The 7465-nt window shown below is 32.0% G+C and overlaps 1 pseudogene; it reads left to right on the top strand.

Annotated features, from left to right (window-relative positions):
* The first annotated feature begins 228 nt into the window (after positions 1–228).
* LOC126702571 (umecyanin-like) lies at positions 229–1374 on the top strand (annotated as a pseudogene).
* The last annotated feature ends 6091 nt before the right edge of the window (positions 1375–7465 follow it).

Raw genomic sequence — 7465 nt, 5'->3', positions numbered from 1 at the left:
CAGTTTGAATTTAAGGTGGTCAAGAGAGACGGACTCATAAATCTAAGTACATTTTGGACCTATAACCAAATAATAAAGGCAACAAAATGGACCGGCATCCAATTAGCTTAGAGATGAGCTCTTTCTCATCAATTTTGAATTACTATATATATAATCTACATGCAACTTTACATTGTCATCAAAAGCATACAAACAATACATTGAGAATTGAGATTGTATCAAAGGCATACTACACCATTTTTACATTGTTTAGAGAGACAGAGAAAGAAAGAATGGAAAAGCATACGAGTGTTGTGGTTCTTCTTGGTGTTGTTGCTGCAATGCTTTAACAATGCGCGGCAGCACAAACAGTGCATGCATTGGGAGATAGCATTGTTTGGACCATTCCACAAGATGGTGCTCAGGCATATGAAACTTGGGCTGCCAGCAATCAATTTGTAGTTGATGATATTCTAAGTATGATTTTCTATTCCTTCTCCCACTCTTTTTCATTTTTCTTTATTAACACATACAGCTTCTTATATATCTTCCTCAAAGGGACATTTATTTTTCAAATAACATCACTTTCTTTAACTTTAGATGTGTCTTATCAGGAAGTAAAACTACATGGTCCTGTTGCAAACTTCCAACCATGTTACATATGCTCTTCGCTATATTTATAGTCCAAATGCAAACAAAGAAGAAAAAGTTTTTAAAAATAAATGTTATTAGAGATCCATAACAGTGTCACTAACAAATGAGTGATTAAACACATCCAAGATTTAGTCGAGTGTTATAAATATCAAGGTAACTATAAATATGTCTTTATACAATATATATATATATATATATATGCAGAATGTAAGTCCTCAAATTTCATTATTCTATATATTAATAATATTACATACACAAAAAAGATTATTAAAAAAATCACCATGCATCATCTTCCTATCCTTCTTCTCTATTAATGCAAGTATCATATCAATATCTAATGCATTTTCCATCATATTAATTATCTTGTGTTGCAGCATTCAACTTCATCACCAATGAGCATGACGTCCTTTAAGTACCAAAAGAATCCTACGACACTTGCAGCGAAGCCAACCCTATTGGCAACATCACCACAACTGGCCCCGCTAACAAGACTCTTGACACTATTGGCAACCACTACTTCATCTGCACCATCGACAGGCATTGCCAGACCGGTCAAAAGCTATTCATCACTGTCTTGGGCACTCTGGGCGGCACTCCAACCTCCCCCAGCACTTCTACTTCTGCTCCTCCTTCCACCCCTACTCCCAAATCAACTAGCCCTAGGGCTGGCTCAAGGCGTAGGCCACTTAGGCCTAGGTCTTAGGTCCCCACTTATCCCAATTTTTTTAAAGGGTTTTAAGCTCCAAGTAAATAAACAAAAGGTCATGTGGTGTATTCTATGAAATTCTTTTCATTTAACCTTCCTCTTTTTCAAATTTTGGTATTTATGTCAAAGTATTCATTAATTGGAGGATGCGTTTAATTATATCAATGTATTAATCTGGTTTAAAGTCTCTCTCTCTCTCTCTATATATATATATATATATATATAATTTTTTGTTAATTCTACACCCCTCAATAATTTTTTTATTGATTTATATATTCAAAATCATATCATTTGATTACACTTACCAAGCCAAAATGGCCAAATACCACAGATGATCAAATTTTTTTTGCAAAGTAGCACTGTTCAAGAAATATTTAATAGAATACCATCCTTTTGGAACTCAATTTTATGAAAATCAAGTTCTACATATATAAAACTTGATTTTATTTGGAACTCGATTTTATGAAAATCAAGTTCTACATATATAAAACTTGATTTTATTGATATTGATTTGCAGGAGTAATTTGCCTCAATAAAAAATGCCACGTAGAACTTGATTTTAAAAATATCAAGTTCTATGCAATGTAAAACTCGATATTCATAAGATCGAGTTCTTAGCAATATTTAAAAAATAAAAATAAAATGGAACACGATATTTATATCATTGGTTTCCAGTACTGCAAATAAAGCCCAGAAAGAAAGCAATTTGTTCTCACTAATTTGAATTATTTTATATACTATGAATTTAGGCTTTTCTATAGCTTTTGTTGGGCTGGCTCCCAAGAACTAGATCTACCAGATGGTTCTATGTATTTGATTAATGGGGTAAACATGCTTGCTAGCATTCTTCATAGCAGCTGCAAATTTTCAATGAGTATATAGTATAGAAAATTTAGAGGATTTAATTTTCTCTCAAGCACAAGCAAAATCAAATGACCTAATTGATATCATTATTTATTTTTAGAAGTTTAATTTTAATTTTTTTAATCTTTCTGGCGGGTTGGAGAGGTGATACTAAAAGAACAACATGAAGTGCAAAGTATACTAGGTCTCTAACTTTTCAATTGTGTCAATTTCATTCCTAACCTTTCAATATTGTGTCAATTTACTCCCTGTAGTTACCACTTGGATGAAAATTGTTGATATGGCAAATGACCAAAATAAAATATTGATGTGACATGGTCCATATCAACAATTAAAAAAAAAGATTAACACGTAAGATTCTAAGTTTTAAGTAATTATCATATCTTTAAAAAAAAAAAAAATTCTTAAAACACAAACTATTAAAAACAAAAACCCAATTCTTTAGAGTCTATCTCATTCTCTCCTCTTTTACATTCATTGCCAGATTAAGCTTGAGTTTGTTCTCTCCAGTGACTACTAACGATCAGCCACACTTTTAAGCAGTCCAAGCTAGCTCTTAAAACTATGTCTTCATGTGCATTTCAATGTGAAATTTTAACAGGAAAAGCAAATCCTTAGATAAAGGTATCTCATATTCAAAGCTTAAAGCCTTAAAAAGCTCAAAGCTTAGTAATAATAATAACTCTCAAAATTCTTATCCAAACTGAAAAACCTTTTTCATCCAAAAGAACATGGGATATCAGATTTCTACTTCTGCAATGGAAGAAATTCCCATTCTGTACGTTTTTAAATCCCTGTAAACTAGTTTTTTTAACCTAATTAATTAGCCAAGTGATTACTTAGATTTATTATTCAGATCTACGTTAAAACAAAACAATCATATCATGCAAAGCAGCAAAAATATAAAGAACATAATAATATGATGACCCAAGAAAACTAAACCAGTAAAAAGCAAATCCACTATGAAAAAATTGAAGTTTGTACAATAGATCTTAGACTACTAACATTCTATTACTACCTCGAGTAGAAAACTTACTACCATGACCCCATGATAGCTCCGAGTTCATAGACTACTTCTTTCCTTGGTCTTTTCAACACAAGGACCCACGCTTGTGACAAAAAACACAAACTCTCCTCTTTGTGACTCCAACACCACCCTTGAAGGTTTTCATCATTAGCACCTTTGATTACTAGAGAATGCAACAACTTCTATAACACCAGATCTTGAGATTCTTCAAGGAATAACATCTGTAGAAGATATGAGAGAGCTTTTTGGGTACAAAATCCTAGATACAAAAGAGACACACTCTTCTCTCTATCAAAAGCCTTGAAAATCCTAGATAGAGTTATCTTATGATGTCCTTTAAATACTGGAAAAAACGGATCGCGATTTGGGATTCAAACAGATAAGTTATGGCCTTTTTACGTTTGCTGATTTTTACTGATCTGCAACTTTCGATCGATCGAATCTAATTTTCGATTGATCGAGCCTTGCAAAAATTGAATAGTAATTTCCTACAATTACTCGATTTCAAACTTAATTTAAACCATACTTTGAGCAAGTCTAAACCTAGATTAAATGTTTTTATCATAGTTTGCCAACATATATAAATTGAAATTCTAATATATTAGTTCCTAAAGTCTTAGAACCTAACACATTCCAAATCTAAACCCAAGTTCCAAAACTCAAGAATCATGAAATACTTTGAGAAAGCAAAAATTTGGGAGGCTAGAGTTACCGATTTGAAAATTTTCAAGTGTAAAGTTGAGAAAAGTGGAAGAAGAGCTAGACAAAGAGCTAATAGTAAAAGTTGGGGGCAAAGAGCTTTGTTGGATGGAGGCTTGAACGGTGTGGCTGGTTGTTAGTAGTCACTGGAGAGAACAAATTCAAGCTTAATCCAGTGATGAATGTAAAGAGGAGAGAAGGAGATAGACTTTGAAGAATTGGAGGTTTTGTTTTTAATAGTTTTTGTGTTTTAAGAGTGTCTTTTTTTTTCTTTTTTAAGATATGATAATTTAAACTTAAAATTCGTTAATCTATTTTTTTACTAGATGATGTAGACTATGCTACATTAGCATTTTATTTTAGCTATTTACACGTCAGCAATTTTCATCCAAGAGATAATAGCAGTGACTAAATTGACATGACACTGAAATGTTAGAGACCAAATTAACATAATTAAAAAGTAAAGGACTAAATTAAAATATGGACCAAATATGTAGTTTACCCTAAAATAAATATAACACTAGCCTATCTCGCTCTCCTCTCCAATATATGTTCTCTCTCTTCTTCTCTATCTCTCTCTCAGTCTTTCTTTCTCAACCACCCATCACACAAATTCCACCTAGATCAACCCTCCACTGCCCACCACCACCACCACCATTCATTTATCGTTTCTCTCTCTTCCTCTAAAACTCTTTTCTCTCTTCTTCTTTGTTACTATCTCTTCCTCTGAAACAAACCAAATAGAGCAACATTCGGCAAACCTACACCTAAATTGGAAAGCAACCCACCACCACCGAGCAACCCAAATGCACCACTTACCACCAAAACTAATGATTCAAACTAAACTAAAACTAAAACTGAAACCCAAACCCCCCTCCCCTCCTTCAAAAAAAAAAAAACCCCGCCACCATACTCAAACCTAAAACCTAAACAACCAGCCATGGCCACCACCATCATCGCAAACAAAATCAAAATCCCCTAGCAACTCAAAATTCAAACAAGAGAAACCTAGCAGTATAGCTGATTCAAACAAACCCTAATAGCAAGCTAACCCACTGATTTATCAATCGCTGAAATGAAGCCCAGAAACACCAATTCAATCCCATCCACTAATTCTGCCACTGATTCAAACCACACCCACTGATTTAAACCCATAAAGTACCACCACCACTACCAAATAGAGCATGACATTTGTCCAATCAAGAGGGAAGAGAAGCAACAGAGAGAGAAGAGAGAGAGAGAGAGAGAGAGATTAGTAGCTAGGAGAAGAGAAAGGACTGGTTTAAGAGGGGGAAAGTCTAAGTTTGTTGAGAGAGAGAGAGAGAGAGAGAGAGACGTGATGAGCGATGGAGATTGATGAAAAAGGAGAGAGGATATATTTTATTTTTATTTGGGAAAAGAGAGAATAAAATATGATAAAAAATTTTACATCCTAAGCTATAGTGGGTTGTATATATAAGAACCCATTTTTCACTGTTGCTAAGATATTTTAGCAATGGCAACCTGGTTATATTTTAGCAATGGCAACCTGGTTAAACCAGGTTGCCTAAAAATATATAAATATTATATAATGAGGTGTATTATATAAAAAATAGCAATTACTTCAAGTATTTTCTTTTAAAAAGAAAAGGAAATATATATATATATATATATATTTCTACAAATAATTTTTATTTTTTTATTTTTTATCTTTACAAATATATCATTCTTTTATTTTCTGTGTTTTGATTAATATTTTTTTAAGGTGATCCATATTCTTCTAACTTCTATTATAGTATGTTATGTTTGCCTAACATACAACTAAACTTTATAAGTTTCAAATTTATTATTCAAATTTCTCATCTCGTAACTCTTAAGGAATAAAAAAATTATCATGATAATCAAAACTCATTACAAAACTATAATGTTATCTTATCCAAAATTAAAATGAAACCATAGGAATAAAATACAGACTTTATAGTAATTTGTTACTCAAACAATTGGTATGCACATTCGAATTAGTAGTCATGTAGATTTTGTTTTGATATAAACTCAAATTCTTATTTCCAAAAGAAACCAAGTATTAATCCAAACCAAGATCCAACCAAAGTTATAAGAGGGATTTGTGATGGGAAATTTATAAAACACAACATAAAAACACATATTAAAATTAAATAAAAAATCCATCAACCTAAATTAGAGTTGTAAGAAAGAACAAAAATCCAACGAGAGAGAGAGAGAGAGAGAGAGAGAGAGAGAGAGAGAGAGAGAGAGAGAGAGAGAGAGAGAGAGAGAGTATTCACAGTTTTTGTGTGGAAAAAAGACGAATTCAATGGAAGAAATTATATCAAATTTATATAAAATAGGATGGGGAGAAGAATAGTCAAAATATAAGAAAGAAAAAAGGATGAAGGAAGTTTAATGGTAAAGTAAAGAGCAGTAGAAAGGTAATGAGGTAAAGAGGAAGGAGAAAGGTTGGAGAAGTTAAGTATAGCAATAGATGTGAAATAATAGAGAGAAAAAGAGTTTTTTTTTTTTTTTTTTTTTTTTTTTTTTTTACCTTTTTTTAAGAATAGGGAGAATAAAAGTTTAAAAAGAGAAAAAAGAAGTTGAAAATAAGTAGTGAAATTTATAGTATACACTAATTTATATATATATATATATATTCACAATTATAACTCAAAGTTCGATGCTGATATTAATTTTGTTGATTCATTGGCACTTGAAATAGTGTTAACTGTGTTGATGTCTTTGTAGTTGGGAAAATTGAATGCTTTGATATAGCTGATATTATTGTTGAAAGGTCTTTTGATAGTTCACAAGATAGTGAATATTCTAAGTGCTTCAAATGCCCTTTAAAAATTGTAATTCTTTTGTTTCTTTGGCGTAGAGCTTTTATAAGGATCTAGCAATTCTAATACGTAAATGATCTTAACACTCTTACCACTATCAAGTTTGCAACTCAATGGTTTACCAATTATTATTATTATTATTGAAAAGTTCAAATATTTTAACTTAAGTAAACATATATTGTTTCCTCAGAAGATGATCTTGTATTATAACGAATAATATTAAAAAAAAATCCCGTTAATCAACACGCTGAAGTCCATCAAATATTTTTCAAAGGATGGCGTCTCTTAGAAAAATGGCTCCATCACTGAATGTAAGTTGTAACATCAAGCAAACCAAACACCCCATATTTTAGTACTAGCAACAAGAATGCATCATGAGGTTTCTCAAGGGTTGAACGAGTGCTTTTCCTTTGTTATTAGGACAGATACTTCTTATGGATTCGCTATATCCCCATGAACAAAGTGTTTTCATTAATGGTAAAAGATCAGGAGTAAAGGCAAGTGAGAAATGCTCCTGTGCCTAGTGTTGAATATGTTGCTTTGATAACCAAGTGAAGCATTCTAGAGGTTGGTGGATGAGTGCCAAAATTTGGTGTTGACATTATTTATAAATAAACATCCATAATCAGTTTTTTTTTATAGATATTGCACTCCAACGAGAGAAATTCACAAAATCTTCTAATTGTACTACTTGTAAAAAGGTAC

Source organism: Quercus robur, chromosome 10, assembly GCF_932294415.1.
Source record: "Quercus robur chromosome 10, dhQueRobu3.1, whole genome shotgun sequence".
Lineage (NCBI taxonomy): Eukaryota > Viridiplantae > Streptophyta > Magnoliopsida > Fagales > Fagaceae > Quercus > Quercus robur.
This window is presented reverse-complemented; position numbering and strand designations above follow the sequence as displayed.